This window comes from Pan paniscus, chromosome 14, assembly GCF_029289425.2.
Source record: "Pan paniscus chromosome 14, NHGRI_mPanPan1-v2.0_pri, whole genome shotgun sequence".
Lineage (NCBI taxonomy): Eukaryota > Metazoa > Chordata > Mammalia > Primates > Hominidae > Pan > Pan paniscus.
The window spans coordinates 102,418,851-102,432,934 of NC_073263.2; positions in this window are offsets into that span (position 1 = coordinate 102,418,851).

Sequence of the window (14,084 nt, forward strand, 5' to 3'; positions counted from 1 at the left end):
AAAAGCAGGGAGACCAGTTAGGAGGTTGCAACACTCACCCAGGTGAGAGAATCCAATGTCTTGGACCTGAGTAGGTGGCAGAAGAGGTGAAGACAAATGGTCAGATTCTGAATAAATGTTGAAGAACTGATAGGATTATGATGCTCTATGTCTATTCTCTTAGTGCTCACAGTAACTATTTTAATGTGCTTACTCAACTTATCAAAGTCTAAAGTTTATCACATACTCACTGTATTCTGTAATAATTAAAGATGTTAGAATACTTTAACTTCTTTTAAACTCTTTTAAGTCACATGTTATGACCATCTACATTTTTATCGTCTATTCTATTCTCATATATATTAGCTATTTTATTGAATACAATTGATGTTTATTTATATTTATCTATATTTTCTTCATGATTATTTCTTCCATCTCAGATATTTAATCTAGTGTTATTTTTCCTCTGCCTAAAGTATATTCTTTATATTCTAAATATATCCCAAGTCATTTTGTTATTTCTTTCAATTTTAACAAATTTCAAAATAGTTTTAGATTTGTAAAACAGTTACAGAGAGTACAGAGAATTCCCATATACACTACATGGTGTCCTCGTTTTTAACATCTTATATTACTATGGTACATTTGTAACAATTAATGAGTCACTATCAATACATTATTATTAACTAAAGTTCGTACATCCTTCACATTTCTTTAGTTTACCTTTAATGGCCTTTTTCTGTTCACGGATTTCATCTAGAATGCAATATTACATTCAGCTGTCATATCTTTGTAGGCTCCTCTGGACTGACAGTTTCTTATACTTTCCTTGTGCTTTAAGACCTTGAGATGTTTCAGGAATTTTGGTCAGATATTTTATAAAATATCCTTCAGTGGGAATTTGTCTGATATTTTTCCTATGATTAAACTGGGATTTTGGAAGGAAGACCACAGAGATAAAGTGCATATTAGTGCATTTTATCAGCATATATTACCACTATCGATGTTAATCTTGATCACCTGGCTTAAGTAGTATTTGTCAGGTTTCTCTGCTATAAAGTAACTCTTTTTCTTCCTTTCCATATTGTGCCAGAGTGAGGAGTTACACTGCACCTCCTAGAAATGAGGATATGTACATAAATTATTTGAAATTAATCTCTATGGAAGATTTGTCTCTTTTACCCCATCTATATAAGTCTGGACTCATGGAGATTTATTTGATACTTTGGTTTTAGAATCCAATACTACATTATTTTGTTACTTACGTTGTTCAGCTGTAGCTATTGATAGTTCTTTCAGGCTGGCTCTGATGTCCCTTTGACATGCCTCTGCACCGCCCCCCCCTACATCATTTTGGTTTCTTGAGCCCTTTCTTACCTTCTGGCACCATGAGATGCTCCAGGCTCCTCCTGTATATTGTCCTGCCCCAGCCCTAGAATCAGTCAGTTGTTTCTCTAAGGAACCATGGCTCCTTTTATTGGAGAACGGAATTAGAAACCAAGACCTGGGAACTAGATGTGCTCATTGCTACTGGGATGTTAACGCTTTTAGGCCCTCTGAGCTGAGAGAGCAAGAAAATATATGTGGGTATGCTAACTCATGTATACAGTATACACATATCTATAAATATTTCTATATGTATCCATCTGTGTGTACATTAAGCTAAACATGAGTCATGTGGATTACTACGTGGATCATTCTAGCCTTCTTCTTTTGCTTATCTGTAACCTCCCACTCCAACAGAAAGAAACCTGTTTCCCACCACTAGGCATCCACTTACCTAATTCCATTATACATTTATCATGGTTTCAGGATTGTTAACCTGTGACTTGTGGAAAAACTTTATCTAGGAGAGTACCATGCTTATATACAGTTCCTTTGGTCTTCAGTCTTGTAATCTACACTCACTTCTAAAGTTATTTAGATCATCCACTCCCCCTTCCCACAAGCTTTTTCTGCGAGGTTTTCTCAAACATTTGTAACACAGTTAGATTCTTTTGTCTCCATCCCACCCTGACATACCTTGACCTTCGAAATAATATTTTTTAAATTTGCATAACTTAAGGTTCCTTCTTTGTACTGTCAAATACTATGCACTTGATGAAATTGTCTTCTGAAGTGGTTATATCATTTTGTATTCCCAACACCAATGAATGACAGTTCCTGCTGCTTTGAATTCTTGGCAGCAATTATCATTGTCAGTTTTTTGGATATTAACTACTATAGTAGGTGTGTAGTAGCGTTATTCATGTTATGTGTCCTTTTGTGTCTGGCTTATTCGATTGAGCTCAGTGTTTTCAAGGTTCATCCATGTTGCAATATGCATCAGGATTTTATTCCCTTTTAAGACTGAATAATATTTTATTGTATGGACAGATTATAATTTGTTTATCCTTTCATCTCCTGATGGCCACTTGGGTTATTTCTACCTTTTGGCTATTGTGAATAATGCTACTGTAATCACTGTATACAAGTATTTTTTGAGACCTTGCTTTCAATTCCTTTGGGTATGTACCTAAAAGTAGAACTGCTGGGATATATGGTAATTCTATGTTTAACTCTTGGGAAACTGCCAAACCATTTTCCACAGGTGCTACACCATTTTAAATTTCCACTATTAATGCATTTTTCTTCACTTTTATAGGTTAATTTCATGGTATAGAGCATTCTAGGTTACTGTTTTCTTTTTCTAAACAATTTAAATATTTCATTCTACCCTTTTCTTGCTTGCATGTAATTCTTATCCTTGTTTATCTATAGGTAACTTTTTTTTCCTTCTGCCTTCTTTCAGTTTATTTGTTTTGACTTTCTGCAGTTTGAATATAAGCCTAGGCATAGGCATTGCTATTTTTTTTTTTTTTGTATTTATTCTGTTTGGTGTTCTTGGAGCTTCCTGAATCCATGCTTTGGGTCTTATGAATTTTGGAAAGTTCTCAGCCATTTTTACTTCAAATATTTCTTTTGCTTTGTTTTCTCTTGCTTGTCTTTCTGGCATTCCAATTATGTATATATTGCAGATCTATCTATGTATCTATGTACCTATGTATGTATCATTTCCTTTTGATATTGTCACACAGTTTTGAATGTTCTGCTCTGTTTTTTCTTTCTTTCTTTTTTTTGTCTTTACATTTCAGTTTAGGAAGTTTATATTGACCTATCTTCAAGTTCACCGAATCTTACCTTGGCCTTGTCAATCTACCAATGAGCTCACTGGAGGCATTTTTCCTTTTTGTGACTGGGTGTTTGATTTGTAGCATCCTTCCTTAGAGTTTCCATCTCTCTGCTTACCTCCCCATCTCTTCCAAGTGATCTACTTTTTAAATTTCAATGCTTAACATATTAATAATCATTTTTAAAAATTCCCTGTCTAACCATTACAAGATCTGAATAAAACCTGGGTATGTTTCTCATAACTGCGTTCTCTCTGGAGACTGTTTTGCCTGCCTTGTGGCATGCCTTGCAATACGTTGTTGAAAGCCATATGTGTTGTATTGGGTAGAAATTGAGGTAAATAAGCTATTTGAGGATGAATATGTTGGACTGGCTGTGAGTGGGCTGTGCTTAATGTCTGCTGCAGCTGTGTGCACCACAGGCATCAAGTACCTCCAAGTCCTTGTTGTGTCTCTCCTCTTGACTTTGGGTTTCCCTATGTGCTTCTCCTCAAAGAGTCTGTGTCTTATAGCTCTTTTGGTTATAATCCACTGTTATTATACTGGAGCCTTGTTGGTGTGGTGGTAGAAGGTGGGAGAGGGAGATTGTTTCATAATTTTCCAATTACTCATCAGTGTTTTGATGGGCCTTTGTCTTGGAGCTGCGACCTTCATAAGTATTCCTCCCATGGTGTAGGTGTAGCTTTTTGCCCTCTTTCCCCTTCCCCTACTTCATCTCATGGCTGCAGCAACCTGAACAATTTCTCTGAAGCCTTGACCCTTGTTGACTGCTTTCTGCCTTAACCCTCATTAGGTGAGACAGGAAGGCTAGTGTGGGCTGATATGGGGAGTATCTCCCTCCTCCATCTGGGATAAGGTATTGGAATTGGGCTCTGGCCAAGTCCTTTCACCTGGAGGGTAGGCATTTTGTTGTAGGACTTTCTCCTTAGTTCAGCTAAAACTCAGGTTCTTGTCATACGGTCATGAAAGATTAGGCTCACAGAGACTTTGAAGGGTGAGAAAAATGGAATTTATTGGGTGAAAAGGAAAAAAAAAAAAAAAGGAAACAGGAACTCTCAGCAAAGCAAGAATCCTGCTAACCAGTTTCTCGCCTCACAGATTGAATTCCATATTACCACCCGGACCAGGAGAGGCCAGTCTCCTCCCCCGTGCAAAAAACGACTTGAACTTCCCAAGGCTCCACCCTGGTGTGCACTCCTCCCAGTGCACAGGCCTGTGGGAAGTTCTGCCAGGGAGCCCTTTTTACCTGGCTGTCTCAATTTGTTATGGAGAAGGCTCTGGGCATATTTCACAATGATTACTCTTCCCCTCCCCTTGACAGAGCCTTGAAAAGATCTTTGTTGGGTCCTCACTATGAGAAGAGCCTTGTAGGGTTCTTGGAGGTAAAGCCCACAAATGCCTGCAGGTCCTCCTAGAGCTGCAGGGTATCCAGGAGTTTCTCACTCTTGTGCTAGTTCACACCCAACCTCCAGAAGTTTGTCACAACTGCCATTTAAGTATTCCTAGCAATTCATGGCTCTAGTTGCTTCTCCTCCAGCTCAGAAGATCTCTGTTGTTTTCCCCTGGATGTGCATGTCTCTCCTAATTTGGAGATGTTGATTTGGCCAATGAGCTCAGTTCTGTTAGGCCAAAAAGCAATATTGGTTTCCAGTTTGCCCAGCTTCTCGCTGTAAGGTTGGGAATGGCAACTTCTAAGATCTTTTCATGTGAGAGCTGAAACTGGAAGTCTCTGGTTTAAATTTTTAGTCTTTTGTTTTGAGGACTAGGCTCTGATTTGTTTTATCTTGCCCACATTTCTATCTAAGGGGTCTGGGGAGTCATGCCCTACAAACCATAAGTTCTCATCAGATTTTTTTTTTTTTAATCCTGTATATTATGACTTACTTTCCAATCTGACTCTGACTCTGGCATAACAAGGAAGAAAATAAGAATATTTTACCCCAAAACATGTTTCTCTGCCATATCTTGAAATGGCCCTGCAAAGCCGTCCTTTGTGGGGGAAAATCTGCATCTGTAAAGAATCTCTATTAACATAGCTAGATTTTTTTTTTTCCAGGCTCTCCCAATCCTGAAGAGATTAACTAAAAGTCTAGCACCTTTTAAAGATCTGAACAGGAAAATTTGTCATCTATTGTCTCGCAGAGCAGCCACTATAAGACTTCAAAAGAATTTTGGTCTCCACAATCTTTTATCTTAACCTGAACATTTCCTTTCTATAGATCCCAGGTCTTCCCACCAATTGTCAACCAGAAAATATTTACATTTACCTATATCCTGGAAGCGACAGCCACCCCCCGCCCACACCCGCCCCCCCACCACTCCCCTTTGAGTTGTCCCGCCTTTCTGAACCAAACCAATGTACTTCTTAAATGTATTTGATTGATGTCTCATGCCTTCCTAAAACATATCAAGCCAAGCTGTACCCCAACCACCTTGGGTACATGTTCTCAGGACCTCCTGAGGGCTGTGTACCTCATATTTGGGTCAGAATAAATCTCTTAAAATATTTAAAATCTCTATGTGTCACTCATATTTGGGTCAGAATAAATGTCTTAAAATATTTTACAGTTTGACTGTTTTTATCAACAGATTCTTATATTTTCAAACTTTTTTCTTTTTTCAAAACACATTTTTTTACAAAAATCAATTGTATCACTACACACTAGCAATAAGCAATCTGAAAATGAAATTAAGAAAATAATTCCACTTATAAAAGCACCAAAGAACAAAATACTTAGGAATAAATATAACCAAGTAAGTGCAAGATTTGTACACTGAAAACTACAAAATAGGGTTGAAAGAAATTAAAGAAGACCAAAAGTAACAAAGACTATATGTGTTCATGTATTGGAAGACTTCATATTGTTAAAATGGCAATATTCTCCAAATTGATCTACATATTCAATGCAATCTCTATCAAAATCCCAATCTTTTTTTTTTTGGTGGAAATGGATAAACTAATTTTCAGTTCATTGGAAATACAACAGACCATTGAATAGCCAAAACAATCTTGACAAAATTAATTTTCAGTTCATTGGAAATACAAAAGACCATTGAATAGCCAAAACAATCTTGAAAAAGTACAAACTGGAAGACTTACATATCCTGATTTCAAGACTTATTACAAATCTACAGTAATCAAAATAGTGTTGTACTAGTATAAGGATAGACATATAGATCAATGGTATAGGATTAAGAATTTAGAAATAAGCCCATACATTTATACTGGTTTTTGGTAAGAGTGCCAAGAACATTCAGTGGGTGAAAAAATAGTCTCTTTAATAAATGATGCTGGGATAACTGGAAAACCACGTGTAAAAGAATGAAATTGAACTTCTACCTCACTCTATATACAAAAATTAACTCAAAATAAATCAAAGACTGAAATGTAAGAGATAAAACTATAAAACTCTTAGAAAGAAATGAGGTGTAAATTTTTACGACTTTTGATTAGGCAATGGTTTCTTAAATATAGCACCAAAAGCACAAACAGCAAAAGAAAAAGAGATGTTATACTTTGTCAAAAATTTAAACTTTCACTTATCAAATGATGCCATCAAGAAAGTGAAAAGACAACTTGTAGACTTGGAGAAAATATCTGCAAATAGTTTAGCTGATAGGAGTCTACTATCCAGAATATATAGAGAACTCTTACAACTCAACAACAAAAAGACAATCAAATACAATTGATTTTTGTAAAAAAATTCATGTATAAAAATGGGCAAAGAATTTCAATAAACATGTCTCCAAAGATGATATGCAGGTGGCCAACAAGCACATGAGGAGATGCTCAGCATCATTAGTCATCTGGGAAATGCAAATCAAAACATCCAGGAGACACCACCTTACACCAACTAGGATGGCTAAATAATAAACAAAACCAAAACCCAGAAAACAAGTATCGATGAGCGTCCGGAGAAATTGAAACCCTCATATGTTGATGGTGGGTACATAAAATGGTGCAGCCTCTATGGAAAACAGTTTGGTGGTTCTTCAAAAAGTTAAACATAGAATTACCATATGACTCAGCATTTCCACTACTAAGTATATGCCCCCCACAACTGAAAACATCTTCCAACAAAAATCTGTACACAAATGTTCATAGCAGCATTATTAATAATGTCCAAAAAGTGGAAACAACTCAAATGTTCATCAACCAATGAAGAGAGAAACAAAAGGTATATATCCCTACAATAGAGCATCATTCAACCATAAAGAGGAATGAAATATGGATACAAATTACAACTTGAAAACATTATGTTCAGTGAAAGAAGCTAGTAAGAAAAAAATCACATATTGATTCAATGTAGATAAAATGTTCAAACGGGCAAATCCATTGAGACAAAAAGACTAGTGGCTGTCAGTAAATGGGGAGGGGAGCATTGGGATATATGAGTTTTCTTTTTGGGGTGATGAAAATATTTTGGAATTAGACTGCACTGATGGTTCCATAATACTGTAAACATACCAAAAACTATTGAAATGTTTAATAGTGTTCAACCCTTTAATATGGTTAAAACGGTGAATTTTGTGATGTGAATTTTATCTCAACAATTTTTAAAAAACATTCATAATAGTTATTTTATATTCTGCATCTGTTAATTCAAAATTCTGAAGTCTTTGTTGATCTGATTCTGCTATTTTTGTCTTTGCTTCACTCATGATGTTATTTTCATGTGTATTTTCTAAGTTTTGACTGCAAGCTGGTCTTTTTCCTTGGAGTGTCGTTTGTGGAATTAATTTGAAAATTTGATTGAAATTGTGTTTTTTTCAGAGTAATTTCGCATTTATTTCTTGCAGATACTGACAACCTGGGACGAATTGAAAATAAGTTTGAGTTTGTTTTTGTACTCTCAGTTATTGTGGATTAGATCACAGGCCCACGAGAGCTTATTTTTTGGTTATGCATTCTCAGGGGAAATTCCTTCTCTCTTTTACCTAGCGCCAAAGTCAAGATAAGTTTCCTTGATGTCTTCTTCTCCATGGCCAGTTTATTTCTCTCCATCTTTACCATCAGGCACAGTTCTTCCATATCTCACATGGTGATTCTTCTTTTAGCCTCCTGATGTTTGGTGAGTCCTAGGCTTCATCTCTTCTTCTCTCCAATCTTGCCATCATCAGAGTGTAAACTCAATATATTCAGGGTTCAGCAGAAACCTTCACAAAGATAGAGCTAGCTTTGGTGTTTTCTTGTCTTCAGGGTTCCTGCTTTTATTTTATTTTTGGTCATTGTGGATTGTTTCCCTTCTGCCAACTCATTTAAAAGGACATTTAGCAAGCCTTAACCTTTATTTTAGTGGTTTCAGTGGGAGAGTTGTTCAATCTAACTACTTAACCATTTCACCAAAAATAAAAGTAGAGGTTCATATTTTGACCTTGTTATTGGTTAGAAGAGGGTCCCTGTTGTTGGTTTCCTACAAGTCAACTGCATACGTGGGTCAGAAGCACCGACACAATACTCAGGTGCTTCTTGCCTTCTTCTTAGCCAGTGTCATCATCCTAGGCTGAGGGATGGGGAAGAAGAATGCAAGGCACATGCTCAATGATCCTGGACAAACTCTGGCCTTTGCCGTGCTCTGGTGATGGGCTGCTGTTGAACTCGGGGCCACGCAACAAAGGCTTCACCTGAAAGCTGTGCAGTCTTCTTTCCCATGGATAGAAAGGTCTGAAATAAGCACTTTGACCTGTTTAACTCCAAATCATTGTCTCTCTATCCAGAGGATGTCCATACCAGGACAGTAGTACATGGGGTTGGGCAGCAGGTAGGTGGGAAGTTTTTTCTTCCAGACACATTATCTCTCTCCGCTGCTCTTGCCATCTGCATTATTTGGTAGATCAGTCTCTATTTGAAAGCCTCCTCATCACCCATTCAGTTTCCAATCCAGTTCCACCTGGCTTCTATCCCATTCCACTCCAGAGAAACACCTTTCACCATGTTCATTAATTATCTTTTAGTTTATTGAACATTTACTTCCCATTCTCATCTCACTTGGCCTCTTGTCACTGGATGCTGCTGAACACCTCCTCCTTCCTGAAATTCTTACATGCCTTAGCTTCCTGGTTTTCCTCCTATCTCTATAGCCATTTCCTCTCAGGGAAATAGTTTCTCTCTAAATGACATATATCTTCCTCTCTTTCCTTTATTTATTTATTTTCCAAGGACAGGGTCTCACTCTGTCGCTTGGGCTGGAGTGCAGTGGTGTGATCACAGCTCACTGTAACCCTGAACATGTGGGCTCAAGGGAGCCTCCTGCCTCAGCCTCCCAAGTAGCTGGGATTACAGGCTTGTGCCACAATGCCTGGGTAATTTTTAAATGTTTTGTTGACACAGGGTCTTGCTATGTTGCCTTGGCTGGTCTTTAACTCCTGGCCTCAAGCGATCCTCCTGCCTTAGCCTTACAAAGTGTTGGGATTAGAGGATTAGAGGCATAAGCCACTGCACTCAACCCACCAAATAACATTTTTCTTATTCTCTAGCCATCCTCCCATTCTTCCATCTCCATCTTTTTAACAAATACTTAACAAGCTCTGTGTTTGAGACAGAATTGACAAGTGAATAAGATAGGCATGGTCCCTGCTTTAAAGTGTTTGCAATCTAGTGTGGTATAAACAAATATTAAAGTGAGTTATGGGAATACATCACCAGGGACCCTAGTCAATTCTGGGAGGTTGACCTCAAAACTCATATCTAAAAGATAAGTCATAGCCAGTTGGCCATTGTGAGTAGTCAGGTATGGGAAGCAGCACATTCAAAGACCCAAAGGCAAGAGAGAATGTGTGTTTGAGGGGTTGAAAGCAGCCTGGCATGGACAGAGCAAAGGGAGGAATGGTGAGAGATGAAGCTGGAGAGGTAGGCAGGAGTCATGTTCATAGTCTTGTGGGCAGATATGGAGAATGAATTGAAGGCTGGCCAGAAGGAAAGTGGCGAGAGTAGTTTGGAGCCCATTGTAGAACCTCAGAAGGGAGATAAGGATGATTTGGCCAAGGGTGGTGCAGTGTGCCAAATAAAAACAAATCCAAGTTAGATAAGGGGGGACTTTATTGAAAAGGATGATTGCAGTGGGGGGTAAGGAGAACTATTGCAAGAGAGAGAATGCTCTGACCATGAGATTTGTAAGTGGATCCCAGGAAAAAGGCTTTTCTTTTGTAGGGAGGAGTGAATAAAGCTGGAAAGAACTGGGTGTGGGGAAGTGGGATGAACTGGGGCAGGTGGAGGGATCAGACATTAAATCTGAGAATGCTTTATCCTGGGGTCAGCCTGTTCTCAGGAGGGTCCTTCAAGCTGGAGCCACACTCCTCAGGCTGAGGGTGGGTCAATGTTAGGGACTGAAGAAAAGAAAGAAACCTAACTAAAGTTTGGTCAAATCAGATTAATGGGCATCTTATTTTGATTGATCAGTGGGGACACACAGTTCATCTAATGGTTTAGGAAGCAAAGAGTGGAATTGGAGGGTCTGAGCCTGACTTTGCCATAGTAAACAAAGGTGAGTGGGGGGTATCCGAGGGTCTTATCTAAGTTATAGAAGAGGATTCTTTGCAATAAGTCATTTTCTAGAGCACAAAAGAGTAGGAAATCTCTTAATCACCACTGTTCTCTAGAAGCACGGGACTCAAGTAAAAGTCAACATTGTAAAGTGGGTTGGAGGGAGTAAACTTACTTAAGAAATAATCAGCAGTAGGTAGGTTCACAGGTTGTGCTGATAGATTGAATGTCAGAATGAAGAAAAGAGAAGCATTAAGGATGTCTCGAAGTCTCTGACTTAGGGACTGAGTGAGTGACAGTGTGCAAATGAAGACAGTGACATAGAAATAAAAAGTAATTTGGTATGATAGCAAGATGGAGGAGATACCCATAGATGTTGTCAGTTTCTCATCTACTCATACCCTCTTGGTCACCACATTATTTCTGTCTTATCTCTTAAATGTGTCTTGAAGCCAACTGCTCTGCTCCTGCCTTAGTTCACACTTCCATCCTCTGTTGCCTGCACTATTAAATTCACTTTCTAACCAGGCTCTTTGCACCCAGGTGTGTTCTCACAGTCCCACACGCATCTTCCACAGTCTGCTGGGATAACATATCTAGATGGATTACAGCATGCCACTCATGCTTTCAAATCTTCCCAGTTGCACATGTGTGTGGGCCTCCAATAGACTTTATTCCTTAGTCTCCTTAAACTTAAGGAGAGTTTGGAATGATAAATACAGGTTTTAAGACATATCTCACCCTGTCCCCTCCCTAAATGAGTTACTGTTCCTCTTTAGAAATTTATCTTTACCTTTTATTTCCTTTAATAATTTTTGTTCCTTTGTAATTTCTTTCATTGGATTTTGAGTCCCTTTAAGGAAGGTCCAGAGTCCTAAACTTTTGTCTCTCCAGTGCGAACAGAGTGGCTTGCAACTAGTAGGTGCTCAATAAATCTTTGTTGAACTTTTGATTAAACTCTAGGTGCATAGAGATCTCCTTGAGGTTGTTTTATACCAGCTTCTTCAGCTCCACTTTACCCGTAAGTAAGGAACTCTCTCCCCTATTGTGATTTGAGAGGAATTGTGAATTTCCACACTCTGTGATATTTTCAATCTCTCCATAAACCCTTCCTTTACTTCTTTTAAGATTTTCTCTCTTTCCTCTTGCCTCTCTAGAAGTGACATTTGAGAGGGGAGCCACAATAGCCCCAGACCTGTGAGTGTCAAGGAGTCGATCTGGTAGCTTTTCTCGTTGGCAGGAGGGAGTATTTTGTGTTTGGGGAGTGGGCAAACAGGCAGAAGGAGGGAGTGGAGAATGCTAAAAACAAACTGGATTTGAATCTCTGTAGATGGTCCTTTTAGAAGCATTATTTTTTACTGGTAATTCACGACACCCATTACTATTACAGGCATTAGCATTGAATGGCGGATTTCAAACTGTGTTCTGCGGAGCCTTAGCCTTCAGTGAGGGTGCTTCTGAGACTTCTACCCCTGGTGAGTGGGGGTGGTACCCAGGGAATAGGGTCCCAGGCCTCTCACCATTGGCCCCATTCAGCCAGGGTGCCTCACTGGATTCAAACCTGGAACACACCTGCCCCATCTTAGCTGGGAATCTATGGATATCTACTTGATTTTTATTTGTTTTTAATGTTCCCATCCTCCCTGGGAATGACAGGTTCTGTGTTTCCCTTCAACTATTTTAGCACATGGAGTTCACAACTCATTCCAGCTACAATGGGAAATGTTTAGTCCCGACTCCCCTTGCACAGTCTTTCCCACTAAGCTCCTGGTTCTGAAGATTGGCAGGAGGGGCCTGATTCTATTTCCCAAGATGTATAAGGTGTCAAAAGAGGCTCTAGAAATCTCAGAAACAGACCAGATAAAGAGTTTTTAAAGCAGGCTCTTTTGAGATCTAGGGTATTGAAAAGGCACTTAGGGTCTCCCCGGGGTGCTGTGAACATCACCCACATCTGTGCTTTAGCCAAGCGGTGCTCCTTTTATCTCTTTTAATTACTGGGACTTTATGGAATATTTCACTTGGAAACAGGGTTCTACTGCTAATGGGAGTTTGAGGCCTAGAAGATCATTAAAGCCTTTTTCAGCTAAGATATGCCCATGTTCTTTCTTATGAAGCAATAATGAGGGGGACATTGTTATCGTCTTTTTGTTGTACGGAACATAAATGATCACTCATGAGGCACAGGGGGTTGAGCCCTGGATGGCTTTGCCTCAGAACAGCAGATCTGAGTCCCTCATACATAAGAAATAGAATCTTAGTTGTTAGGAATGCATGGTGCACTCGACTTCACGAACATGCGTTTTAGTGCCAGTGTCAGGGCAAACTTCTACCAGCTGTCTAAACATTTACAGAACCAAATAATAGCATGCAAGATATGTAGGTTTCAGATATTTGTCATCTTAAAACAGCACTTAGTCATTAACTTAATCACAGCTGCTATATGCCAGCCAGTGTACTTTATTTGTAAACAACACATCTGCTACAGGCAGGAATTGGGAGCTCGGCTGTGGTCGTGCGTAGCAGCCTGGTTAATGCTGGGATGTGCATCTTGAGTGTCTGAAACACACGGGGGCCATGCCTCAGACCAAACCTGCTGACTCTAGTGGGGAACAATTTAGGGTTTATTTCCTCCCAGGTGCTGCTTTTGTGGTTTTTCTCTCAACAGACTTAGATGCTTAATTTGGAGAGATGTCCTGATGTCCACAGTCATGGGTTCATTTGAAATGAGACATAGCCTCCCAAATAGTTGCTTGCTCATTGTTATGGGCTATTTACCACCCTTTCAAATTCATATGTTGAAGCCCTCACCTGCACTGTGACTATATTTGGAGGCAGGGCCTGTGAGAAGGTGATGAAGGTTACCTGAATCACAGGAGTGGGGCCCTAATGTGATGGCCCATTGTCCATATGAGAAGAGGAAGAGACCCCAGAGCTTGCTCTTTCTGCCATGTGAGGACATGGTGAGGGTGGTCACCTGCAAGCGAGGAAGAGAACTCTCACCAAGAACCAGATTGGCTGGCACCTTGATCTTGGACTTCCCAGCCTCCAGAACTGTGAGAAATAAATTTCTGATGTTTAAGCCACCCAATCTGTGGTATTTTGTTATGGCAACCAAAGCTAATAATCCTTATTTTCCTTCTCTAAATTCCTGGATCTAACTTTTTCTTAATGCTAGTAGCATTGGGACTTCCAACATCTTAATCTTTGCTTCTCATTTCTTGGCAGCTATTTCAACACATCTTATTGGGCCATGCCATTTGTTTTCTTCCTTTGGTATTAAGTGAAGTTCTTAGTCTCTGCTTGAGAGAAAGTACCTTGGCTTCTTGTGGGTTCCTGTAACATGGCTTAAGCCATTTGTGCTCATTGTTTCTGTGTGTTCAGGCCCAAGGGATTTAGAATGACTTGTTTAGACTTTAAGTTGTGTGGTTGACACTGTTAGTTGTCTATGTGAT